Source organism: Lichenostomus cassidix, chromosome 8 (assembly GCF_008360975.1).
Source record: "Lichenostomus cassidix isolate B80296 chromosome 8, HeHo_3.0, whole genome shotgun sequence".
NCBI classification, from domain to species: domain Eukaryota; kingdom Metazoa; phylum Chordata; class Aves; order Passeriformes; family Meliphagidae; genus Lichenostomus; species Lichenostomus cassidix.
The window spans coordinates 21,126,536-21,154,331 of record NC_139489.1 but is presented as its reverse complement, the minus strand read 5'-3'; the positions used below and the strand labels follow the sequence as shown (position 1 = coordinate 21,154,331).

Here is a 27,796-nt window from a genome sequence, read left to right as displayed (position 1 = left end):
TTTCTGGCCAGATGACACTGGGCCACTTGGCATTTCTCTGGGCTGTGGCAACAGCAAGGCCAGGGCTTGCAGGGCCAGCTCAGCCCCCTGCCACACTCCCCTGTTCGCTTTGAAAACAACCTACTTACAAAGCACTTCGCTGCTGCCTTGTTTAAAACTACCGTAGAACTGTCGAGCAGCTCTTGCTAATCTCTCTTAACCCAAATATTTCCTAATATATCGGTTTGATCGGCATTCAGCTATGCTATCTGTACAGTAGCTATTTGCCTTTATGTAATTTATCATATGCGCATACAAAATCCGTACATAGTGTTTGAGAGCTACACAGCAATTATGTAAGTGATGCATGAACTTAACATAAAATACTGCATTGACTGTAAAGCTAGAGTAGAAATCACAGTAAAATGGGAAACACTGGATGTCCTTAGTTACACTGTGTTGGAAAGTGTGTGTGCATGTGCATATGTTTTGGACAATAATGTGTATATATGTTTACAAAGTTTCTTATTTTGTATTTTTTTTGCGAATCATAACAAAGTTGAAACTGAGCCTGGCCGACATAAGGAGGAAAGGCTTGTGTTTGTCTTTAATCTTTTCTGCAGCACGGTTCAGACTTCTGTCTGATCTGCACATAGCAGAGCAAGGGGCTTGCCGTGCATTGCATGCAGGCTCCTTGATTGTGGAAGGGAAAAAAAAAAAAATCTGGCTGGAATCCAGACAGGCGAGCGCAGTGCTCTGTTGATCATTGTGTCTAGCCTTCAGGTGTCTCAGCTCACAGTGGGCGGCGGTTGGGGGAGGGGGAGATAACAGGAGGGCAGACAAAGAATAAAATGGTGTATTTACAAAAAAAAAAAAATCATATGTAGGAGATTCACGTCAAATCCTTTTTTAAAAAATGCTTCTTTTAACGTTCCTTTCCCTGCAGTGGGAGCAAGCAAACATCTGTCCAGGAAGATTTATTTAAGCCATAATTAGTAGCGTCTGGAGTCTTTCAACAATTTCTCCTTATTGCACTTAATTTTTTTTTTTTTTTAAGAAGTCTGCTCATCTTTCGGTTAGAAACTGTTTTCACTTCATGCATTATTAGAGATCCAGCCCAGCCAGGACCGAGTCAGATTTCTATTGTCTTAGCTTTTTCCCTTCTGATCGTAGTTTTCAGAATCTAACTTTTGGTAGGGAAGGGGGGGTTGGAAGGATCGTGCAGGCGGGGGGGGGAAAACCTTATTAAAGGTCTTAGGCGCATGTGGGGAGAAAAAAAGAGCAAAAATAGAAATCAGTGCTGTTTGTTATACGGTTATTCATTTGGGTTCAATTTCTTTTCCGGGGAAGAAGAAAAAAAGCGCTGCTTTGTCTGTTGCTTCTGTTTGAGAACTCTCATAAATCTTGCCCAGAAAGCAACTTGGGCTTAAGGAGATCTGGCCAGTAAAGCTCTGGGAAACAATTTCAATGTCCCTCGCTATGGATATTCTCTTCTTTCTGCCCCCTTCATCCCCGCTGCCCCCTGCACCCCGACCTTCTGACGTTATACCGTGAAGAGCCCCACACCCTTTCCCACCCCACCGGGAATCCGAGTGAATGCAAGCCACAATCTAGAGGTAAAGTTGCTTATCAAAAAGCCTCTCCTCACGCTGAGCCAGTCCAGATATTATAGTAGTTGTGTGTTTCAGTCCAGCCATAACCCTTTCCTAACACTCCCCCCGTTGCCTTGCCTCTCCCCCTCCCCCCGTGGAAGGGGTGGGATGGGAACCTTGCTCGACTTCATTGTTCCAAATCTAAGAGCTATTTGCCCCAAAGTGTCTTCGCTGTCTTTCATAGCTAATTATAATAACTGTCAGATGTCTGGAAAGTCTGGGCTGCCCTTGCTGGCGGAGTTAAAGTTTGCCTTTATGTTTTCCCCTTGGGGACAGATCAGGCCTGATTAGACACAGAGTACAAATAAAAGTGAACAACATACGTGTGTAGGGCTTTTTGTCTTTGTTTTTCTTTATGAACAAAGCAGCACGCTGGCTATGTCAGGAAGCAGTGTGTCATGCAGCGTGCATGCAGGCACTGCCCTGGAGGATAACTCGCTTTTTCTTTCTTTTCTTTCTCTTTCTTTTATTGAAGCATGCAAGAAATATTTCTAAATTTGAATAACATTTTAGATACTTGTTCGTCTTATGGGAAAAGTAATCGTTGATTTAGTGCACAAAGCATTTTGTCACTTTTAAGAGATTTGCTTTTCTGGGTGAAAATAAAAATAAATAGAGCCCGTACTCACAGTTTTGTTGTGCTGTGCAGGTCGCTGTCTCCTTCTGCAGAGACAAGGAGGCTTGGAGAATGTCAAGGGTGCAGAATCCCAGTTTAATTCAGGAGAAATGTACAAATGTGCTTCCTGAAGTCGCCTGGAAGTCAGCCACTTGTGCTCAGACATCCCATTGCTGCTCTGCACGCTATACTATCTGCAGTTCTGAATTGAACTAAATACTGCCCATGTGAAAGACAGGGGAAACACAGTCATGTGGGACACACAAATCCACTCTATTGGCTCTGAAGGCACAACTTCAGCATTCTTGCATTTCCACCATTGGTTAACAGTTCAAGCTGAAAGAGTCTAGGTCCTCCTAGTGAGTCCGTTTTCCCTTTATGTTGGAAGAATGACTGTAGGATTTTACAGTGACAGGATTAGTTAAGAAAGGGACTGAAGTCATCCCTTTGACTGAAGCTGGTGGGTGGGGATTGGAAGCTGTGCTTTTCTCAAGTCGACGTTTTTCCTTTTTCTGCCTGCGTTCTCAGTGTCAGGAAATGCTTGCAGTAAGCTTGGGCAGCAGAGAGAAACTGAAGTGACTTTTTTGGGTTCGGGGATAGAGACCTGACTTTTAGAGTAATGCTGTTACAGACAGCACAGTGATTTTCATGGGAATAACTAATCTAGCTTGCAAAACTGTAGTTATTTTTCCTTTTACAGATATATATATATATTTTTAAAGCTCAGAAAGGGTTATGTCAGGATCATTTATCCAGAACTTTTGTGTCACATAAGCCAGGTAAATTAATCCAGCAGTTCAAAAGCATAGACTAATAATAATTTGACAAGAGAAGAAAGATTTTAGAGAACTATTGGGTCTCTGAGGATTGTTATGGTACGGTCTTAGTAATATTTTGAAAGAAGCAACTAATCCCAGAAAATCTATAATTCTGATATTTGAGAATAATGAAGCTATAAAGATTAAGTAGGAGGGAAGAAGATTGACTATTCCCTATTTTGGTATTCTGTCATTTGTCTGATTTAGTTATGCCAGCGTGAGAAGTAATTTGAAACGGTACTCAGTCATGTGTGACATACTTCTCCAATTAACCCTTATTAAAAAGACCTTTCCCAAATCCAACATGTATGTTTTCCTAGAACTACAGAAAACAGAGGTATGACAGATTTGCAGGGATTGTGTGCATCTTCCTCTCTGGGCAGATTATATGTTTCCAGGGCCATGTCTAGTGTAGTTCTAAATACACCCAGCATGTGACTCCTGTTGGACTTGGGGCCTAATTTAGCAGTTGAAGTGCTTAAATATGCTTGGAAATTTCCCAGAATAATTAATCTGGAATAGTAAATTCATTATATGTCTGTGGTGTATGCAAGGCCAAGCCCAGACTGCTCTGCTGGCAATTGTACTGTGTACAAGATCCTATTTAGCAGCTTATGCCTGGCTCTGGCTGTCAGGGCATCTTTTTATTTCTACCAGTCAAGCTCATTCAGTCCACCTTAAACCAGTGCTTCTTCCTCTTCAGAGTTCACCCTCTTAAGCTATTTATAGACTTTTATCATCACCTCACTGACCACCCTTGTCATCACTTAGCTGAACACCATATTCCAGGTGTAGCTGCATAAGATATGGGAACATTCCTCCATATCCTGTGACCTGGTATGGCTGCAGCAAATCAATACGTGTTTGCTTGATATGTGAGCAGCAAAAATGCATCTCTTAAAAATAAACTGACACACCTGACAAACAGAATTTCAAAGAAGATGAAAACAGTAAATACTCTGAGTTAAGAAGGCCTTGTAAAGACCTTTGTTTCTAAGGTCTTAGAAGATGCAGAGTGTGCTTTTTTCAGCAGGCTCACTTAAAAACAATGTTTAGTAACAATATATAAAAGGTGTGGTTTGGTGGCTGTTGTTGTTTGGCTTTTTAATCTTCATGAAGAAATATAATTGTCTGGTTTGGATAACATAAGGCTACAGCAGTAGCATCAAAACTTTCTCTCCACCCTCCAAAAATGTTTTCAGCTCCACTAGGCTTTCCACATCTGGACTCCAGAACACTGAGGGAAGAGAACTGAAAACCCTGGGAGACATTTTCTTTTTTTCACTGCGCTGGTGGTCTTCATAATTTTGGTTGCTTTTTTGTTGTTGTTGTTTAATTCAGTTAAAGAGGGAAGAAATACTAATAAAAGAAACCTTACTCTGGAGAGCAGTAAACTCTTTGGTTTTAAGACCAATACATGGTCTTAAATACATCTTTTTCATGAATGTCAGTTTCTGATTTTACAATGCTGAAAAGCTGTTTAAAGAGAGGGAATAAACAACTGAGTTCATTTATTATTGTTTAGCTCTTTCCTCAAACAAGTCATGAGTGGATTTCTGGAAAATCCGGGGGCTCTGGAGCAATTTTATTTACCTGCATTTCTTGAGCCATGAATCAAAGACTTAGGTGATACAAGCAGATGTTTCTGTGACTCATAGTATTTTGGAGTCCAAAGTCATACTTTGCATCACTATTGCCTCCAGAGCGAGAAGTGCATCTTTGTATGTATTTGTACATCTACATGGACATTTTGTTCTCCCTATCATATCCATTGAAGAGAAAGCAAAATGAAGATTTAGGCTACATCACATTCACTTTCTTTGAATGATAAACTACTTCTTTTGCCATTATTGTTACCAAAGGAGAGCTCATAGTTGTAAGAGACAAAGAATAAGAGCATCATAATAATATCACAGTGTGGAAAAAAAGGTTTCTTTGCAAATTCTGCCAATGTGATGACGTTTAACATGTGAGATAAGATGTTGCTGGAGGAACTGGGCTGTCAGAGTCTGGATATCATTCTGTTACTGCTCTGTGGTCCTCTCTGACTTCATCCTTTAACACAACAGATCTTCATTTCTGGGTTTGGGTTAGTGTTTTTTGGTGTTGCAGCTTTTTCCCCTAAAGATTGGTAGAGATGCTTAACTCCTGTCTAATAGAGATCCTGTTCCCAAGAATTTTCAAGATTCCCTAGCCAAGAACTCAAGGAAAGAAAAGAAATGACTGAAGTTAGAAATTATTGTTAGTAAAGCAGCATTTTCATTCTTTGGAAGTATTAGAGAGCATATGGTTGGTGTGAGGGTGGGTAAAAGTAGAGTGGTCTTGAACATCTTGTATAGGCTGCATTCCCAAATAACTTTTAAAAACAATTATTGATTTTTTTTTTTTTTTTTTTATGTGGAACTATAAGCTCAATGACTACTTGGGAGGAGGAGCAGATTGGTTTCTTCTTAGTAGTGCACACAACATTTAGAATGACAAAAATCAAAAATTCAGATAAGTTCATTTCAGAAACACTTAGCATAAAGGCACTTATGCAGTTTGCATGTTGATGTGTTGTGTGGATACTTCTGAAAATATTTTGACTGTTTCTTTAGGAAATCAAATGCAGTCCCATCCTGCATATGATGCAGATTTCATGTTGCCCTGCATTTTTAAGCCTTTGCATTTTTCTTTCAGTGGAAAATAATTGAACTTTCTGGACTGTGTATTTGCTTACAACTATGCCAGAGAATTTTTGCTGTTCTATACACCTTTGCTTTTTATAATTCAGCAGTAGGTGGTATTTGCTAAAGTTTCGAGCTTATATTAGTCACTGCTAGTAAAATCCCCTGAGGTTGGTAGTGCATAAGCAAAGAAATCAGTCAAAAAAAAAATACCCCAGGAGATATGGGAGAAGCCTGAAAAAGGCAGAGAAGAACACTGAAAGTCGTTGAGGGGAGAGCAAGTGGATGAAGGGCACCCAACAGCTATTTCGTGGGGAGGAATTACCAGAGCCTGGAAATATGCATGTGCAGTGTGTGCACATATTCTGGAAAGGGTTGTATACCCTGCTTAGGAACAGCCCTGAGCTAACACGAGGAGTTTTCAAATGCGTCTGGAACAAGAGGGTTGTGAATGAAGGTTTGTCATCTCTTGCACCAGGAGGGGTGAAAATAGCTGAAATGTTGTCTGAGCCAATCATCTCAGCTCTGTGTGACCCAGCTGGCCAGGCTGCAGTATCTACCATTTACACAAAGCCAAATCATGAGTTTAGCTGTTAATATCATAACGGATTTTGTGTGGCTTTTGGGGCATGGGTGTTTTGCTTTTGTTTTTTCTGACTGAGTCTTATTCCTTGGTCTCCTCTAACTATTTATGTAGAAGTGAATGAAACCACATGAGATACTGGGAAGATTTTCAACAGCCAGAGAGGAAGCTGGTATCCCCTTACTAGTGAAAGTCAGAAGAACTTTCTTCTGCAAGTCTTCTGTCTCTTTAGAAACAACTTTTGGTTGGTAGCTTAGTTAATATGGCTCTAATTTAACCACTACCAAAAAACCCTCTTGATCTACATACTGGAATTCATGCATATGTTGAGCTCATAGTTGTTTTGTATTTATGCACCTGATTTTGGTTACAGGGCTTTTAGTTACAAATTCAGAACTCATTCAGGTGAACTTAATACAATAGGAAAAAAATACAGGATTTTTAGCTAATTGATTTCTAAAATTTTTACACATTTATTCAAGTGAAAATTAAAATACTGTGCTAAAAACTGCATTTGTAGGAGAAAATTTCTAGATAAAACGAAATGTTATTTAAACAGTGGGTTGGTAACTGCAGTATAGCTCAGATGAATTTGAGTGACACAAGTCTGTTAAAACATGGTTACAATTAGATCACAGTAGAATTAGGCTATCCAGAAAGATTTGATTAATAAAACTAGAACCAACCATGCTTTTGATCAGATAAACCTGAAAATGGAACTTAGTTTAACAGTTTCTATTTAATAACTGTGTATTCCAGAAAGTCTGGTAATTCCTTTTAAATAATGCTTTTCTATTCCTGGGTCATTTCCTCATTTTTTTTTAATCCTTTGATTTTTTCCCTTTTCTTTATTCACATGTTCTCTTAAGCCCTTCGGTATAAACAACTTATTTCCCCTAAAAGACACTTGTCTGAAACTCAGCTGGCTCAGTTTTCACCCTAAAAAATGAAGGCTTTATAGGGGCAGTTAGACTTGGTGATCATAACAGGACTTTTTTTCTTCAGACTACTCGTACAAGGTTATGCAGCTTTTTCTGGTTTCAGATACAAGTTCTTTCAACCCCAATTAACCTAGAGTAATGCATAAACATATATATTTTATAAATTATCTATAAAACTGTCATTTCCTTATAGATGTCTGCAACTGGCACTTTGTATTTCAATTTCCTTCTAAAGATTGGCTTCAAAATATAAAACTTACCAAATTTTGTGCAATCCAGTATTTGGTAAAGAATGATACTACTTAGCAGTTCATGTTTCCAATGTAGAAATACTAAGTGATCTAATTTTGAATATTTTTTATTATTGAATCTACTTTCCCTGGGCTAAATCATCTCTCTCTTCACAGAGAAAATAGAGGAATGTTTAAGTATTTCACACTGTATGAATTCACACAAGATTAGTGCATTCTCTCCATTGTCCCACCCCTACAGCACTGTCTGCAACAGAACTGCAGAATCTCAGAGGAGATTAAAGCATCACTAGGACACAAGCCAATAGCAGTTGCAACATCTTTTTCAGTACAAATATATTAAAGTAAAAATATATTCCCAATTTTTCAAAGTAATAGATTGTTTGTGGACCAGTAGAATAAATATTGTAGATTATTTTTCTTCTTTTTCAATAATTTTGATCTAATGAGATATCCCATTTTTTAATTCATCATTCTTGTCTGATATCTCAGTCTTTTATGGATTAAAGTAGTAGATAGTTTGCACCATTTCTATTCCAGTTTTGGGTGGTCCTAAACCAGGACAGTTTCAAAAGGATTTTTTTTTTTTTAACCATCTGTCTTCCATATTTTACTCCTTAATGAAATAATTTATTTTGTTGTTTTCTTAAAGGATGTTAATGCTGCATAAAAGCAATCATAATACCGTATTTTTTCTTGCAAGAAGCCAGACCTGTTACTTTAAGGAAGCACATTTTTCTTCTGGTAGCTTATGAAAATTTAAATTAAGAGGATTTAATAATTTAAGCAGCATAGTTTAGTGAGTGAATGTTGAAGAACAGAGGAGTTTGAAATTGCTAGCAAAACACTAGGCATTTCAGAGAATATAGTTCAATACTGCCTTCAGGCTCTGATCCTTGCTAGGTGCATGCAGGGTAGAGATGCTTTCAGAAATAAATTATTATGTAGTCGAACAGAACTGCTACTCCAGTAATGACATTTTATCTTTAATTATATATTTGGTATTGATGAATGAATTTCTTATACACTACAGAGCAAAGAATTCATTTACCAGGAAGGTTTTGATGTTGGTTAATGAACAAGGTGTAGACAGAGGGGACAAAAGTGTGGAGGCAGAGGGAGGAAGTCAATGCAAACTACACTTGTTCAAATAATTCCGGCTGCAAAAGTATGTTTGTGTATTTGTCTGATCCTTGTAGGGCAATAAAATCCTACCCTGAGCCCTCTTGCATGTCATCCTGCTTTAAATAATCTCCACTGTGCTTTTTTTATGCCTTTTTTTTTTCTTTTTTTTTAAACAGAGCCATCATGATGATATCTAAATATCCTATTACTCCATCTCTCACTCTGTGTCATTTTCTCCTTCCCACTGTTTGATTATGGATCTCATTTGTGATATATCACAATCTAAACTGGAGGTTTCTTGCTTGAGGGACCTTGACTGAGATCCTGACCTTAGTGAAATCAAGGAGAAGAGTGGGTTTCAGTGTCTTAAGTGGCACAAGGATTTCACCCTGCCTTCATTCAGGACACCTCTGGACAAAGAGAACAAGTAAGAATGGAGTGCTTGAGTATTAAGCCAATTATCTCTTCTAATTAGAACATGTATAGAGAACTCTTAAACTGAAGAAAGGGTGAAATCTGCTGAATAAATTATTCCCAGTAAATAGTCCACCCAGCTCTAGTCCTGACAGAGATAAAGCTGCTGTGGCATCAAAGTGTCTGCTCTTAGAGGGTGTTGCTCTGACACATATGTCAAATGACAAATCGACATGAGGTGAACAGATGAGTCTTATTCCCTGCCTTGCTCAGCTGGAGAGATCGCAAAGGGTGGTCAAATAGGCTCCAACAATGCTCTTATAACCTCCTCTAGCTGTAAAAGATAAATAAAACTGGCCAGGAGGTAACTTCTGTAATTCCTTAAATCTGCTTTGCAGATATTACAAAGTGTAGACTGCAAATAGCTTGGGAGCTTTTTACCACAGCGTGGAGGGAGGCAGGGAAATCAGTGAGACCTTGTGGCCACCTCCTCTAAGACTGAGAAGAGACCTGAAAATTATAAAAGCAGTTCTTTTTTTAGTGGTGAAATAGGTGTTGCTGAAAAGGAGTTAAGCTCTGGTTCATTTCCCCTGTAGTGAATTTACTTCCATATATTTTGCTGGGCTCTGGCAAGGTATCTTTGAGAGTAAGTAACAGTGATGGCAATTACTGAAGATGTGATTAAAAAGTGATTATGCTGGGGACAGTGTTCTGACTGTCCATGTTTTTGCAAAAATGCCATGAAAATCACATTTTTGTTTGGGCTCCTGTCACCCTGCTGAGTGGCACGGGTACTCTTAGCCCCATAAAATTGAGTGTTTAATGAGGCAAAATCAAAGGTATTGGAGAAAAAGTGGTTTGAGTGTTTCCTGAGGACAGGCATGTAGGGAAGATCCTCATTCAGAATATTCATAATTCTTGTAGGACCCTGGTAGAACAGTTTGAGCGTGTGCTGCAGGAACAGGGCAGTCTACGTGCAGAACCTGCCGTGGCAGCTGGGGGACATGGAGTCAGGCAGCAGCAGCTCCAGCTCTGCAGCCTCAGAGAGGAAATCAGAGAATTCACATCCGATGCCTCTCTATCCATCAGGATGTCATTCATGCATATTAAATGGTGTAACACTGATCAAGTCTAATTTTAGCTGAAATAGTCTTCGCAACACCAGATTTTACTTTGGGTAATAAAACAGGCTGTTATAAAAAAATTAGGTTCTTTCACTCATTTCTTCAAAAGGAGGGGAAAAAAAGTCCCAAACAAAACCCCAGTACCTTTTCTTGCTTTTTCTCTCTCCTTCTCAGAGACAGCACTACGTTTATAGCCTTTGTCCTGACTGTAACATCTCAAGATATAATTTAAAATCAGTGTGATTTTATATCAGATTTTTGGCATTTTTAATGCTGTTTTAGAAACTCTGCAATGAAGTTGATATGCAGTTTAGAGTCCTTTAAAATAGTGATTTTTTTTTTTTTTTGCAGTGATGTATTTTCACAGAGCAAAGATGATAATTAATCTATCTTGGTTAAATTTCTGTAACTTTTAAATTCCATTATGCTAAAATTTCTATAAACTAGTATCTTTCACAAAAGTAGAGTTATTCTAAAGATTAATTTTATTTTAGAGTTAAAAACTGTACATCATAGGCAAACAATCCATGTAGAAATATGTGCTTGTTCCTTTGAGAGAGGTGAATAGATAAACTGTCCAAGGTACAGGGAAATAGAGCATGGATAATGCGGGTTTGAGATATTCTGTTGCTTAAGTGATGCATTAAATCAATATTCTGCAAAGCTTTTTCTTGTTAAGTTATTTACTTGGCTGCTGTCACAATTCACCATTTAGGTCATCATCTTTTTAAAAAGTATATTTTCTTGTGGCCTAATTTAACTTCATCTAAATAATCCAATTCCTCAAGTAATGAAACTGCTTCAAATGCTGAAATTATAACACTGTTTTAATGGCAATATTTACACTCAAATTCCTTGCTTAATATGTTAAGGAAAGAATAGAATTTCAAGTGAATTACTAGTTTATCTGCATGGAAATCTATTACTACAAATTAATAGCAGAATGAATAAGTGGTCTTAATAATTTAATAAAAAGGCAAAATTCTTTAATCAAGTTCTGAAACGGGAATAATGAAAAGAAAGGCAAGTGTTCTTTCTACAGCTCTTTTCACTTTAACACAATATATGTGTAAGTGAAATGTCAGAAGTTGCTTCATTTCAGCAGTCAAAGCCATTTAAAAATGATTCTGGAGATAATCAGTGCCTTGTTGTAACAGGAGCCAAAGGTATGCATTTGGTGAGGGCACCTCAGGGAAACCCTGAGCCCTCCCTGGCTGAGTAAGAGCTGCACAACTTCAGCACCCTGGAGGTATTTTGTTTGTCAAAAAAAACCAGCAAAAAAAACCCCCACATCCTGGACCATGAACCCCCTCTGTTGTGCTGAGGATTTACTGAGCTTCAGAAAACAGAATCATTTTAGACCAAACAATATTTTTTTTTTCTTTAATCAAGATTCCAAAGGGTAAGATCACTCACTTCTCTTTGTGAGCTGTCCTAATGGTCTCATCCATACAGTGCAGCCTGAGAGGTACTGTTTATGTAACATGGAATTAGTCACAGTGTCTTCACAGGTGTGGCTCAGTCTGCCCTTCAGTTTAGGTGGTTTTGTACTTTTTAAAAGAATTTTTGATGAAATTATGATTAAAATTATACAGTGGTGATTTTCTTTCTAAGCAGTTTCTTTTAATTTTAAACTAGACTAAGAAACAGTGTTATCAGAGAATTTACTCATCCTTTTAGGGTATTTTAAAAATATCAGTTGTTCAAATGGTGATGTAAGCTGTCAAGTAAATGTAGGGTGTTTGTTTGGGTGAAGGAAACTGCCAAGGTTATGATAGATGGTTTAAGAAATTATAATTAAAATGGGTCATGACAAGAAACAGTTGCAAAGTACTGAAGCTTGCAGGAGAGAGATTGGGAATGCCTGCGTTCCTTGCCTCTCACAAAGGATGATTCAGCTTGAACTGAAGAGATTAGAAAAAGATAGAGCAGATTCATTTGTTATGAAAGAAAGGGCTTTTTCATACAATGTGTCATAAAAGTGTGGAACTCGCTGGCAGGATTACTAAGGCTAGACCTGTCTTAATTACTGTATGAATACGGACAGGTTCGGTGCCCTTGCATTTTTTCCTTCCGTCTCTGCCAACCCCATCAAGTTGTGTTTCTCTGTTTCTGTGATGCCTTTTCTCATGCACCTTTTCCAGTTTGTAGGAAATAAATGCAAAACAAAACATCTACTGTCTTGCTACCTGCTTTTGTTCAAGTCGCAGAACCATTTTAAGAACAGACACAGAAAAGGCAGCATAATTGTATTTCAGCAGAGAAGTCAAAATTGTCTGGAGTTAGTGAAGCTACTTTTCAGATTAATAAGGCAATGAAGAAATACTTATAGAAACAAATATGTGTGTATATACATATTTTAAAATACTTACTGAATAAATAAAAGTGGCAAGATAATCTCTTCCCCATCAATAAGAATTGGGTTTTATAGCTTTTGTAATCTTTAAACAATTTTTAGAAGTATTGTATTATTTTTATTAACATGAAGTATGACTATCAAAACAGTGGGAACTCCATCTCCTGTCTAGATAAACCACCTAAACTGCATGAAGCAACAGTCTTTGTAGTGAAAGGACTTGTAGAGTAGAAAAATACAAGCAAACTGATTCTCATGTCAAACCAAAAGCTTTTAGTATGTTCTTGCTGGGCTAAGAGGGCAAGAGGATGCTATCATCAGTATGGAACAAAATTACAGAATACCTGAATTTATGAGAACAAGAAGTACCAATGAACAAAAAATTCACCAAATCCAAAAATGTAAAGTGCTGACCCCCTTTGACCTCAACAAGTTGTTAATTAGCAGAGGATTAACACCCTTTTCATGTGGTGGCAATCACTAGAAAATAATGTGCATGCATCAAAGAACTTCAGGGTCTTCTAACAAAAGATTAAACACAAAGATTCTGTGGATTATGAAAGTGGAATCTGAAAGGGTCACTACACTGTCCAGTTTGCAATTTTGAACATATTATTGATACCATAGAAAGTAAAATATTTTGGGAAGAAGAAGAGTTGAAACAGAAATAATTTTTCTATAGAAAAATTATTTCTATTGCAGTCATTTCTCAATTTTGTGTCCTTAGAGCAAGAGTGATTAGAGAAAATCTTAACACATTTTAAAATATTGCCAGTTTATTATAAGGTAGACAGTAAGGAATTTTATTTTTTATATTAATTTTTCAAAAGAGCCCTAGAAAGTTTCATTCCTATTATAAGCTACCAGCAGCCAAAAGTTGAAGTCACAACATACTCCTGTTTTGGCTGACATGGGTTGAAACTGCAGCAGCAAACACAAGCAGAAATAAGGTGGTTTTGAGACTCTTACCATGACCACCACTATGTAAATGTTTCTAATCCCTTTGAATGCAATGTGATTTCAATCAAAGATGTATTGCTTTCTCTGAAAGGGTTGGTTTCTTCTTCATTCTGAAAATATGGCAAATATTGTGAATGCACCTGCTGCAAAATTGAACTGACTTCCTTTTAAAATGCACCCAATACTTCACCATTTACTTCTGTCAGTGTTTGTAATTTCTGATTTGAGGCCACAAGGGTGTTGGGGTGTGCTGGTTCGCAGGTGACCAACAGGCTGCAGAAGGAGGGCTGTGTCCCTTCTGGGTTGCTCTGCATCACAACCTCTGCAGCAGTGAAGTGCACACCTCAACCAAGTGGAGAATGGGAGGAAGCTGAAATCCTGTAAATTTAGCCAAGAATGATTTGGCTTTCACTCTTCTTAGAAATGCCAGCATCAGAAACTTCTGCAAGTCAGCTGTCCATTGGGGAAATCTGTGCACAGCCTTGCCTTCACCCACACTCGTGATGTACAGCACAAGCAGTGGGCTGATAAGCACTTTCCTGTTGTCGTAAAGACCCTCTTTAATTTCAATATCCGGACAAAAATCTGGGTCACTAAACAAAGGAAGATCTTGGTGTGTCTCATCACTTGTAGGTAGTGAGTTTTGCAGGTTTGTTTTTTTGTGAAAATGTATATTTTTCTTTGTAACCTAAAGAGAGAACTTTTGCAACTTGTTTTATCAAAAGTAGAGTATTTCTGCTTTTATGGGATGATAAATGCTTATTAGAGCACTTTTGCTGTTTATGTTTACTTCACCCCTGTCTAGCTTCATCTTCTTCAAGTCCATTTTCTTTTGCTCTTTCTTTGTTTCTTGCATTATGAATTTGGCATATTTGAGGCTTTACGATGGACAGGTTATGGAGTGAATTGTATCATGAAAGGGAGTAACGGTGATTTCACCTGCAATTTTCAGGGATGTGTTTATAGTTGCACTCATCACAAGCAGCCCATGCTTTGCCTTGTACTTAAGGTCAGTCTCACAGGGCTGACAACTGAGACAAATACTTGTGAGATAGATTGAGTGAATCAGACCTAGAAGTTCCGGAAAGACCATAAACAGGAAGCTGTGCAACTTTTAGACTCATTTCTTAACAGAGCCACAATTGAAGCACAAAGGTGTTCTCTCTGTTGTGAATTTGATCTCCTAATACTTGTGGTAAATTCTGTATCGCCAAGGGGATTTTTCATTCTTAATTATATTCTGATGGTGACTAGGACATGTTGTCTTTGTATGTTTGGTTTGTGTCACTCACCTGTTCATCTAGTGAATAAACTGAAGCCTCCTGTCAGTGCATAGGTGTGCCAAAATGTACTATTGCCCAGTTAATTCCATGATTTTTTGAAACATAAGCTGACTCAGCTTCAAACTTATATGTTAGCAGTTAAAAACAAAATTAAAAGATCCAATGTTCTTAAGAGGAAATCAACATAATGGGCTTTAATCACGTCTAACTGTATATGTGACAAGCTATTGGAAGCCTGAACAATGAATGTATAAATAGATACTAATTTAACTCTTCTTATTTCAGGTAAGTAGGAAGTTAGTTCAGAAAAGGCTCCTATATCTCAACCAAAAGCATGGCTGTGTTTGAGTCTCTATTATGCTTGCTTCAGGATTCTTATTAAGTACTGCCTGTCAGTTATCTCTCTTCCTAATTAGATAGATGTTTCAACCAATATTCTTGGAGGGCCAGACTTAAGTTGTGTTTCCAGAAAAGCTCACATAAGCAAATTTGACATTTGCTTTCTGCAAGTGTTCATGCCAGCAGAGTTGATTATTTGAATACACTTGGAAAGCAAGCAAATTCAAATATCTATTCATGAAAGGTGCTCCTCTCTCAGATTTAGGAGCCAAGAGTACAGAGATATATTGTGTTGGACTTTCAGCTGCACAGCTGGAACTGTTTCCAGCAAAATCTGTATTGGTTTATACTGCATTAAGCCTTCCTCTTTTTTAATCTAAGACAATGGTTCTGTAAATATCTTGAGCTACTCAAGTCCTGTCTCACTGAAAATCAGCACTGCTCTTTCCAGTAGAAATATGTAACTGGGGATGGGAGAGGCAGGACTTTTCCTTTCCTTTTCCTGGAATAATTTTAGAGTGGTGTGAATCAACCATGAACTCCATCTTAAAGTAAGATAGAAAAGGAAAAAAAAAACATAACAAGGTAAATTCGATTTCATATTATTTCCTACCACTTGAAATCTTAAAATTAGACGAAATATTTCTTCAGAGTTCTCACACTATCAGGACTTCTCACTCTTCAAAGGTCACAAGCAGCATCTTTTGCTGACAATAAATAAAACTCAGAAGTTCTATCTAAAAATAGTTGAAACCAATGTATGAATTTTTAAGATTCACATGCTTGGAACTAAGCTCATATTTCAGTGCTTACTGTTTGTTTTCAATCCCTTCTGTTAGCAAACACAGATGCAGTTTGCTGCAGTAACTAAAATCCACAGGCAGAAAGGCATGCACTACTTGGAATTATTTACAATAAAGATGATGGCCACAAACATAGGTTCTACTGGCTTCCCTTTTTCCTTGAGCACTAGATCAGATATTTCTGAAAAAATGTGTGCTGAGGGCAGGTGAAATGCTTTCCATGTCCAATAAGAACAGAGAGCAAAAAGCATTAATATGTGCATGGTAAATGAGACTATGAAATCCTGAGTCTCTCTTCTAAAACTGTCCTGCAGAATTCAATATTGAATTTACTGTGAAATGTAGGTTAAGCTCAATCATGAGACTATGAACCAATCCAAGGTTTTTTTCTTGAAGGCAAGGCTTTCAGAGTTTTGCATTCTCTTTCCCTGTAGAGGAGTGGGAGGAGAGTGAAGGAGCTCATTTCCTTGTTTTTCAGAAGCTGAGTGGAAAGCTTAATGGATCAACAGAAATAAAAGTGTGGGGAAGATGCTCATGTGTAATAATCCTACTCTTCTACTGCTCCTGCTAATTCCAAATTTACCTGCTGCTTATCACATGGTGGGAGCTAGTATCATTATTATTTTCCTTAACGCTGCTCATGTTCAAAGTTAGATTAGCACTGTGCATCCCATTTATCACAAACTCTGTATGGAAAAGCCATATGGTGATCAAGGCTGGGAATTATGCCCCAAGTTTCACACTAAATGGACTTATATGGTCTTATGGCTACTTACACTTGGTGCCCATCTGTTAGGATGGCAGGGGGCCCACTGCTAAGTTGGCCAGACAATTGCCCTTGAGGATAGTTGCCAGACAATGTTTGAGCTTCCGTGGGCAACATAGCAATGGAAAAACCATGGGCTTTGCTAAAACCTCCTCTTTATACCATCAGTGGCATCTTACATAGTTATAGTTTCTACCTCACATAGAAAATATATGAAGCAAAAATGTGGAAATGATGACTTCTGTGCTTTGCAGAGATACAGGTTATACTGCAGTGAGAAGATGTGAAAATTATACAGGAGAACTCTTTCAAGTCAGACTGCAGTAAACTAAAATTACAAATGTTCAGTATGCAGAAGTTTTCCCATCAAGCAAGAAAGTAGAAAACAGACTGATGTAACACATCTGTGGCAAATCTAAAGATGAGAGTTCTAAATATGCTTCAGGGATTTAGCACTCAGCTTCAGAGAGAGAAGATCCTATGATTCAAGTTGGTATTCACCATGTAGGAGGTGGGATGATCCTTGCTATTTCAAACAACGAAACATATTTTGCTTCCTACTAAAGCTAAGGAATGAAAGTATTATTTTAAGGGGAGAAAAAATCCTTAAATCTTTGCAATTGAAAACAAATTTGGATTTTGAAGACAGTGCATGAAAGTAAAGGTAGGAAAAGAAAGAGTAAGGAATAACAGTACACAGGGTATAGCAAACAAATTTTGCAGATTATGAAAGGAGAGATTAAGCTAAGAAAAGAGGAAGAAGTAATTAGGTAGCATCAAGAAGGTATCAGAAGAAGGGAGAAGTGAAAAAAGCAGCCAGGTTTGTTTTATCAATTTAAAAAAATACATTGTACACAAAGTCTTTGGTTTAGACTTGGAATTGACTACATTGAAGATAAAAGCAGTCATGACTTCAGGAAGGAGAGGGAAAACATAAGCAGGAAAAAGCATTCAGTCTAAGAAAGTAAAATAAGCTTTCATGTGTAGGGGAGCTGGGAAAAAAATACCCCAAGAAATTAAAAGCAGGTGGTAGCAATTGAAGTTCAGTTCCTACATTGGCTGTGTGGATTAGGCCTTAGAAGCTCTGAAGCCTTGGTTGCTGAACAGTGTTACTGAGGAAAAAAAATTATTCTGCTTAAGTTCTTTCTGGTTCTGGCCAGCTCCTTTGTAGCTAGATCTGCTCTGTCAGAATGTCATCTTTGCCTAGGCAGATTATGATTTCTTTATTGCTTCAATAACACTGCCTTCTGTACCTGTAACTTTGCTAGGGGCTTTATATTCTCATCTGAAAAATCAAATTAAGCAGATTATGTGTTTCTGGAAAATAGCAAGAGCTTGACATTAAGACTTGTCACAGGACTCTAAGAGTTTTGATAGAGATTTTATTGGAAAATATGTGTCCAAATGGACAAAACTAATTAAGAACAATTTGGTGGTCAGAAAAATTGCTTATGATGGAGAAAGCTCCATGTCAGGTCTTGAACCTGATTCATTCCAGGAAGTATTGATTTCCTTCAGGTCAGACAAGTGGACACACCTCTGGATTTTCTGGAGGAAATGGTCACCTTACCTTAACTTGTTTTCACCTTGTCCGGGATCGCTGGAACAAAATATTTTTTAAAAAGCCATAAAAACTTTTAGGGTTGCAGTTTAAATAAGGCCTATTCTATGAAGCTTTAATGAAGGGGAGGAAATAGTGGACTCTAGGACACCAGGAGGGTCCAGTAGGTGAAACTGGTTGTAGAGCCATTGTCAAAACTCCAACTGGATAACAGGGAGGAAGGTCTACTTTCTGCTATGAAGGTGTTATGAACCAGCTTGACCTTCTTCAGTCTGAAAAGGGACAACTCCTCTTGACATGAGTTGATCAAGGAAAAGCTTGAAATAGAATCCCCCTTAGTGAATCTACTCACTTCTCTGATGTTTCTAACATTCATTTGGTAAATGTGTATTTTCTGAAGTAATCACGGCAGACACTGTTGTGTGTTCCAGGAGAGCAGGTTAAATAGGTTATGTGAAAATGGAACTACTGAATTAAAACAATAGTTCTTAGAATCATATTTTTGTAAGACACCTTCACTCTGTAACTCAGTTTGGTTTCTTTGTGTTGGCTTTCTGGCATTTTGTAGCAATCATAAGGTTAAATATGTAATCTTTAGTATGTCTTTTGGCTGTCTAACATTCATAAAGAGAAGTTATCTAGATTAACATTGACTTTCTAGTCAGTTTTTCAGATGTGAGGAGAAGTGTGAATTTAATTTTGAGCTTGGCCCAAGATCTAAGACTAAACACATGATAACCCAGTCATGCAGCTCGTTCTGGACCCAAACTCTAGCAAAAACTTCCACTTTTTAAGTTTCCCTGAAATAATTGAAACACAGTACCTATTAGTAACCAGATGTAATTGAAGCAAAATACTTTCAGTTTTAACAGATGGGCCTTTCAAAACCAACTATATGAAACTAGTTTATTTTGAGTGTTTTGCTCCTGGAGGGACAGCATTATTTAGTCATCATAGCTCTTATTTGCATATTGTATTTCATTTGTTTCATGACCACATTAATTAGAAGAAAAGACCATCTTGCTGTAGATGACATTTCAGTTCCTGAATGAACAGGGACATGAGCTTCAGGCAAGTTGCATTAATTTGGTCTGTATAGAAATTAATAACAAGTGTACTTCAAACTTTCCCTTCAAAAATAATAATTTTAATATTTATGCATCAGAAAAGGCCATTCCTGACCCTTGCCAAGATATAATTTTTTTGGTTTATCAAAAAAAAAAATTATGTTGACAATCCATTAAATGACTCATTTTTTAAACAGAAACAGAGCACACATTTCTTACAAAGCCTTGATCAAAAATTTGTTTCATAGAGGTTTGATTATGACCTGAGAGGCTGCTCTTGGTCTTGGAAAGGAAATGTCCAATGTTAATTTCTACAAAAGTCCTAGACAGAAAAAGCTTACTCCCTAATAAAAAACCCAGATGTTGGGTTGTGGATAATGTAATGATCAAAGAAAAACAAGATAAGGAGGAATGTTGATGCAATTAATAAATTTTTGAAACCAGAAGAGACTATACCAAAGATAGTTCAGTATATTCCTATTGAAACTGCTTCCAAAGCTACTTGGAAAAATGTTCTGTCTCAAAGTGAGGGTTCCCTAATGAACTCCCTCTTACAGTGGCTACGCTGAAAAAGTGCAATATTACAGGGAGATGTGCTAACACTTCAATGCCATCCTTGAAGAGAAAATTCTGATGGGCAGTGCACAAGTATAAAAAAAAATTGCTCAGGACTTTTCAACAAGAAGCCTCGAGTAGTCTGTAAAGCTATGTTGACACAAATATTTTTCTTTGAAGATATTGCAGTCTCATGCTTTCCATTGGAGAAAAAAAATTCCTTTTTCCCCTCCACCTTTCATGGAGTGCTTTATATTTGCACCCTGCATACCTTTTAAGGTCAAGGAGAACTACAGTTGTCCTTTTATCTGTGGTTTTCAGATTATTTGTCTGGACTTAGGGCTAAACATCCTGCTCTAAACTTTTCAAGGTTGTTCATTCTTATGCACTTTACATTAAAAAAATCTTATCTTTAAAGTTATTGTGATGAGTGCATATAAATAGATGGTGTTTACAAGCTATTTTTTATCATAGTTCTGATTTTGGCAGGGGGAAATTCTGCATCCCTATGTTTTGGTTTTATTGAAAAAATCTTATTTCTGCCATTCACTTCTACAGGTATTTAAGGAATTTAACTATATTCCTACAATGATGATGTCTTTCTCAGGACCCTTTCAGAAGACATAGACTTCATTTTGACTTTGATTTTTCACTTTGAATTATAATTAACATCATTCTTTCCTATCTTTTCCTTCAACCTTATTTTCCTAGCAGTTGAGCAATTCTAGTCCCATTTCCAGCTAAACCTCAACGCTTTGACTTCCACATGGATTGCGAAGGATCTCCTGGATAGACTCTCAAGGAGGGAATGACCTGAGTTACAGAGAGCAGGGCAATACCTTTTTACACTCCTCAGTATACTGTCTCCTTACCTTTATCTGAAGACAAAATGTCTAAAATTTGATTATGATGGTTATGGTAAAGGCCATATCCCCTTTCATGTTCATTGCAACATGTTCATTTCTCTGAATGAGTAACATAAGCAATCACTCAAAGTAGTAGAGATTAGGTTTATTTGGCAATAATGGTCCATCTTTTGCACTTGATTTTACCTGTATGGTCAGAAAGAAGGGCACCAGGTTATGGCAGCTCAAATGAGGACAAAGTGTGGTTTGTGACTTGAAATATTTCCCGGGCAGCCCTAAGAGAAGCCTCAGACATCCACAGCCATCTGCTTCAGCACTGAAGTTGATGATACTTTATCTGCTTCTGCAACAGTTGTATGAGTTGCATTTATTATACACATTTTTTTTTTTTTAAATTCCAGGTCTCCCAATACATTTCTTCTAGAAAATTAAGCAGGTTACAAATCCAGCCTATTAAAACAATTGTATCAGGTTTTGCACGCAGTCTGTCTAGGTCCCTATTTAATCTGAGAAAATGAACTGTATTGCAGAAGGCATTATGTTGTTAATGCAAGCAAATGATGTTTAAGGGAGCTGGGGTACCTCCACAAATCTCCTTTCATTCTGCAGCTCTTTTCTTGCTTGAGTTTTGTTAATTTTTGAGTGCTGCTCATGAAGCCAGGAAAGCAGTAAAGTCTTTGAAAAGCATGAAATAAATTCTGTTCAGTGAGTGGGTAATTGTTCAAGGTCATCTGTTCGTTGTCTTTGTCTTGATTGTTTGAATTAGTAGCTAATAATGGGGCTGAACCGTGAATGAATTATTATCCATAGGGCATATTTTGGGGAGTGTCAGGAAATATTACAGGGTAATTAAGGTTATCCAATAGCAAGGCTGTGTTACCAGCAGATGTCTAGTAATTACTATGTTTAAAAAGTGTGGGGATTAAACTAAGATTATAGCTTTTATATTGTCTGCCTGTACAAGTCAGACTTGGAATTTATTCAGTTTATTCTGCTGCCCTTTTTCTTTTGTTCTGATTCTGTCACTTAAATTCCAACTTAAACACAGGCCTTTCCTGGTGAATTAAAATAAACATCAGCAGATGGTATGCAGTACATGTGTATACAAAATAGCAGTGTGGTTATTGAGGACTACAAAGATAACTGCATTGATAAATTCTGCTACTATTTATTTGTTAACAAGTTCTGATTCCATTCTAGGGCTTGAACATTAGGTCTTTTAGGTCCTAAAATAGTACAAAGATTGCTTTCTCTAAATATTTTTCAACACTGTAACGGTATTTAATTGACAAGAAAGCTCAATTGTTCATTTAAATTTAATTTGTTGAGTTGGGCATCTTCATGCAAAACCAAAAGTCCTGAGTTCAAAGTTTTGTTGTTATTACTGACCCTAAGCTGGCTTAGTGCTACCAGAGGCCAGGGAAGGGGAAGCATTTGTTTCGTCCCCGATCCAGCAAATTTGATTTTAGCAGATGGGCTGAAGGGAGATAATGTAATGGACAAGTATCTGTGGCATCTGGAATGTCTGGATTTAGCACAGTTGACTGGCACTGGGGTGGGGAGGGCAGCATGGGAGCTGTCTGTGCAGAGTGAGCCTCAGAGGTAACGAGAAACCTCTCTGTAGAAAAGGGTGATGGCTGGGAAGAAAGCGTCAGGACGCTGAGTGTTCATACCCATAAAAGAGGAAAAGTGGGAGGTCTGAAAAATGGAGGAGTGGTACAAAACAAACATAACAGGAATGGGAAATGTGGATAGCAGTGAGTAAAGGTTTTGAGCAAATGCTTATGTGCTTTCTGGGACCTCTTCAAAGAGCAATGTGCTGGCAGATTGCTTTCTTCCTTAACAATAATTTTAAAACACAATTGAAATTACAAAGTTCACCTTTGAAATTGTAGGTAACACCCAAAGTCTAAATCTCTTTGATTCTGCCCTTCCACCCCTTTGCATAATTTTTTCATCTGACTAGCATTAAGCAGGGTAAGCTTTTTATTTATTTATTTTGCATGCTGCTGGCAGTGCAAGAGGGGATTACGCAGGAGCACTACAAATTTGGAAATCTAGCCACTGTGTTAGTGACTTTATTGGTGTGTGGCTAGCAATAGGTGAATCAGCAAATGCAGGTGGCTGTTGCAGTCCAAGCCTCTGCTCACTCTAGCTGTATCTTCTCATGCCAGAGATGGCTTGTGCATCAATGGCTATAATTTCAGAAATTATTTTAGCCGCACTAGAAGGAATCCATTAATACTGGGCTGACAGCTTCTTTGGCTTTTAAATAAGTATGGTAAATGTTACATGTTTGTGGCAAAAGATTGCGCTGATTTGAAAATGCTAATTTTGTACTTGCAAAAGCAAGCAAAGGAAAATAAGGAACACTAACCTGACATGCCAAAGTGAGGAAGCTGCTTATTGTGGAAATGCAATACTAGGATGAAACTTAGGAGCTGTCTAGGATATACAATGTACATTAATTGTCTTAATTGCTCAGGGGATCCTATTAAAGTCAAAGACATTTTTCAGTATCTAACATTAAGGGGTTAAAGCTAATACATGTATGGAATAAAATCTAAAATCTTCTAATATTTAAAAAGTGACTACAATCCAAACTGATTTTCTTTGACATTAATTTTCAAAAGAACCCAAAGTAAGGTCTTTTCCATTATTAACCCCTATTGGAATTAATGCTTGACCGGTGTAGAAGAAAGCTAAGAACATGGAAGGGGAAGGGCAGAAACAACTAGAAAACATTTGAGGTTTGTGCAGGTTAAGATAAAGGTGAAATATGAAGTGTCTCTGCATGTTTCTGTTTGTGATTATTCTGAGTTAAGGTCCATACTCACCTATGTACATTATAATGAGATTTTCATCCGTTTAGGTTTCCTGACATTAAAAAGTGCAGGCCCCTTGTCTCATCAATTAACAACTTCAACACCTGTTAGACCCTTCAGTGAAATACTGTAATGCCTCTTGTTTGTGTTCCAAGTCATTGATATCCATATGTTAACATGATAAATGGCAAAATCTGAGGTAAAATGCTCCAAACTTTGTGAAAGACATCCATACTGGTTGTCCAGTTATTACCATACAAATGTCTGAGGCAGAGCCTGTTTAAACTTAATGAGAGTATTTTTACCAACCTCATTGTACTTCGAAATAGAAAACTATTCACCTCTTTCTTTTTTTTTAGCAAGTTATTAGTTTTATTTTAAAAAAGTAAGGTTGACTTTTTGGTGGAATTAGTTAAAATACATCAGTGGGGAAAGAGAAAGTTGAAACACCTAATCATACCTTTTGATCTGATTGTAAATTAACAACCACTGAATTAGTAAAAACCACTGCAGCTTTTATAGTTTGTATGGTTGGGAAAGGAGCTTAATGGAAAAGCTATATTTTACCTTAAAGCTTTTCCTTCACTTTGTAAGGAAAACAGATACCAATGATCAAGTTTTCCTATGCTGAGTTCAGTGTTGCAGCAGTAATGCTTTTACTGAATTCACAACACTGCCAAACATAAGCAACAGCAGTAAGCACAGAGGGCACTGCATTTACTCCCTCGAGTGTGCTAATAATGACCTTGGTTACCTCACAGAAGAAAAGCAGACTCTGCAACTTCATGAGACTCTTTAGACAAGAAAGGGGATAAAATCAGAGTGTTCATTAATAATGAAGGAATAGCCAGTGTAATGCAGATCTGTCATGTGTGAGACCTAGACAGACCCAGTAAAGGTGGAAACACAGCTATAGACACAGTCTAATTTTAGGACATTTGCAGGTTTCCTTAACCTTAACCAACATGTGGCAAAGCCATGCTTTTCCTTATTTTTCAAAAATTGTCTGCGTGCTTCTCGAAAGCAGGGAAGCCTCTACACTCAGATTAATGTGTAATAATCTTCAACATATGTAAGAAAAAAAAAATCAATTCTTCTGAAGGGACACCTCATAAACTGATCAAAACACTGAAGCAACAGTCAAATTTGGTTGAGCAAATGAGGTTACATTAGGGATTGTGAAGAACATCCCTGGTTTAAATGTATGCTGGTTTTGTATTGGCATGAGTCATTTTATTTTTCACATTGATGCTGTTATGCTGAAGTAGGTTGTAGAGTGGTTTTGAACCTTTGCTGTCTATCTTTTCCACCAAAAACAGAATAAAAAGTACAGAAGAAGATATGCAGAGTCAGTATTTTGCCTTATGATTTAAAGTAGAAGAATGATCACCGGTTTAGTCCCACCACATTTGAGTCTCAAGTGTAGTGCAAGGTTGCTATAAAACAGATGTAAAATAATGAAGTTAAGAAATTAGGGAATACTAGTAGACAAAACAAGGACTTTTAAATTTTCTTTTTTCAGCAATGGTTAGATTTAAGAAATGGGAGAACTTTGAACACCCTGTGTTTTTATTTTAACCTCAGAACAAACATTTAAAAGCTGTAATTTTGGGCGGATGATTACTAATGACTTTCTTTGATTTGAACGTTAGATATTTCTAAAATTATCTCAACAGACATAAAATTAACTGTGTATGGAAATCAGTGAAACAAAATTGCTCACATATAAGAGGCTAAACATGTGTTGGCATGAGGGGAGTTATAGAGATGGGGAAGTTGCACTGAAGCCCTCGATTTGCCATGCCAAGGTTTTTAGGATTGTATAAAATGTCTTTTCTGTCTGCAATCTGTTCCAGTGGAAGGTGTCCCTGCCCATGGCAGGGAGGTTGAAATGAGATGGTTTTTAAGGTCCCTTCCAACCCGAAGCATTCTATGACTGTGTGTGTCCTAAATCAATGTTTGCACACCAACCCCATGGCATAGACCAGCCTGTATCCTGAGCTTAAAACCAGACATTTAGAGCTCGAAACTGTTCATAACCAAAACGAAGTTTTAATAGAGGTTAGTTACTTTGCAAATCAAATAAAATATTCTATAATCATTTGATCTAAGCCTATTATTTATTAAAAGGTTTTGGTTTGGCCATTGAACTGAGAGTCCCATTATTCAGAGTTTCATTCTTAATATCATTGCCTGGAATTTGCGGCTGTAACTTTTCCTCTGAGATGAGAATTGTGCAAACAGTACAGCATGTGTGTCAATTCCTCATCTAAAACATGAACTCCAAGGTAAAACATCTTGGTGTGAAAGCCTGTAACTTTAACTGGTTTTAGTTTCAACATCTTTCAGATTATTACAGCTTAAATCTGAGGTATATTAAGCATTTTTGTGGATATTTGTTTTTTATCAATCAAGAATCAACATAAAATCTTAAAAGTAGGGCAAAGAGTTTGCTGTAGTTTCTTCAGATCCCTTTTCTACAATTGTAAATATCTTTAAAAATATCCCGCCTAAAGATTGCTTTCTTTTTGACTTCATATATAACTTGTTATAGCTGGGAGAAGAAATAATTTGATGTTTATTTTTGATCTACAATACTCTCATCTGGCTCTGGATTTCACGAGCAGTATGGCTGGTGTTTATTTTTAACATGTTAAATCAGAAAGGAAATAAAAATGGTCATTTCTTGAAACATGGTTTGCTGAAGTCTTAAAAAGAAAAGGGTAATTTAGAAGGGTATCCTGTGACAGGAAATGACAAGCTGCCTTCACCCTAGTATATTGATTTAGGAGAGAGATTCTTGCACAGAAAAAGCAATACTTGTTCAAGTCACCGGACAGTCTGAGGATTTGAGGAGGAGGCAGGGAGGGGCTGAGGGTTTACACTAAAAAGGCCAGAGTCATCAGACTTTAAAATAGCATGTGTGGCCTTTTTCAGTTAAAATAGAGAGTAATGTGGCTATAAAAAGCAAAGTAAACTACCAGTTGACTGCCTCTTTTATGCCATACACATCTTTGAAGGTTAAATTTGTTATTTTAGAAAAACATAGGGTAGGTTGAAAAGAAAACCCAGGTTGTTTGGCTTCAGTTTTTTATTATGTGAATCAAAAAGTCACATCACATTGAAGAAGGAAAAATACTCCCCTTTAATGTTATGTTAATGTACACAAGTGTGCTATCTTTTAAAATTCCATTAATAGCATTATTTAGTATTTTATACTTAAGCACAGTTTGTAAATGTAAATTTGATTATCATATTAACTTGCGACTATAAAAAGGAAATTCACAGGTTCACAAGAGTGTTAAGAACTAAATGTCCATACTGCAAACATTTCCAGTTTTTAAAGCTTTCTCTTATGCATCCACTTTTCAAATAAATGCTGGGGTTTTTTTATATTAATGTTTGCCAGATATGAGTGACATACAAAATCAGTAGTGACCTTTTGATTTTACAGGATGCTTGAAAGAAAATTAAAGAAAACTATGTAAAGACTTGAAGAGAAAAATGAAAGTAGGCAGCTTGTTCTCAACATGAAATACCTGTAGTGAAGGCAAGTCTCACAGAAGTTAGAGATAGAAGTTAGAGATTGATTGAAATAGTAATGCTTAAAATGTGATAATCTCATTTTGTTAACCTTTTTTAAAATTTTCTATTCCTTATTCTTTATCCAAATAATATCTAATATTAGGAGGATCTTTATTTCTTTCTGTCTTAGCAGCAGTGGAGTTCGGATATGTAAAGACAGAATTATTAAATATTAGTACAAACTAAAAATCATATTTGGAAATGGCAAAAAATGCAGGAAATTTTAAAAGTATTTTAAAAGATCTAATTTTATTCATGCAATGTTAAAAGCACACTGCTTGCTTTATTTTAGCTCAACCCAAATCTACTAAGTTGTTCAGAAATGTCAGGACTCCAGCTCTTTAAAAACCTCTTTTCTCTCACTGATCTGGAAATTGTCTGCCTTTGCAAGGACTATTCTTTGGCTTCTTTAGACATTTCAGCTGTTTGGATCTCAAGTAAACTTTGACAGCTATGACTAGTAATTCATGTGCTTTAAGCTACACAATACATTTACCCTTGATTTCATTTAGAACAGCGACCAACTGTTTGAGACATTATTTTGTACATAGGAAATTTTTTTACAGTTAAAACTGTTAATGAGTATAGCAGGTCCAGGCAATTTGATGCTGTTTTATCCATTCTTTCCATCTCTTTGCTTCTTATACCCTTCTTAAATACA

General features: G+C 37.0%; 2 long non-coding RNA genes across 5 annotated transcripts in view; one reads left to right on the top strand and one right to left on the bottom strand.

Annotated features, from left to right (window-relative positions):
- LOC146434034 (uncharacterized) overlaps positions 1-2,680 on the bottom strand; it is a 58,427-nt gene extending 55,747 nt beyond the window's left edge. For 3 of the 4 annotated variants that reach the window (XR_014853805.1, XR_014853801.1, XR_014853803.1), the window contains exon 1: positions 2,261-2,680. This is a non-coding gene — a long non-coding RNA (uncharacterized LOC146434034). The remainder of the gene's footprint in view (positions 1-2,260) is intronic. The other variant, XR_014853804.1, reaches the window with a different exon arrangement.
- The window catches only part of LOC146434033 (uncharacterized), a 203,911-nt gene that overhangs the window by 76,452 nt on the left and 99,663 nt on the right, over positions 1-27,796 (top strand). The gene's annotated exons all lie outside the window — the stretch shown is intronic.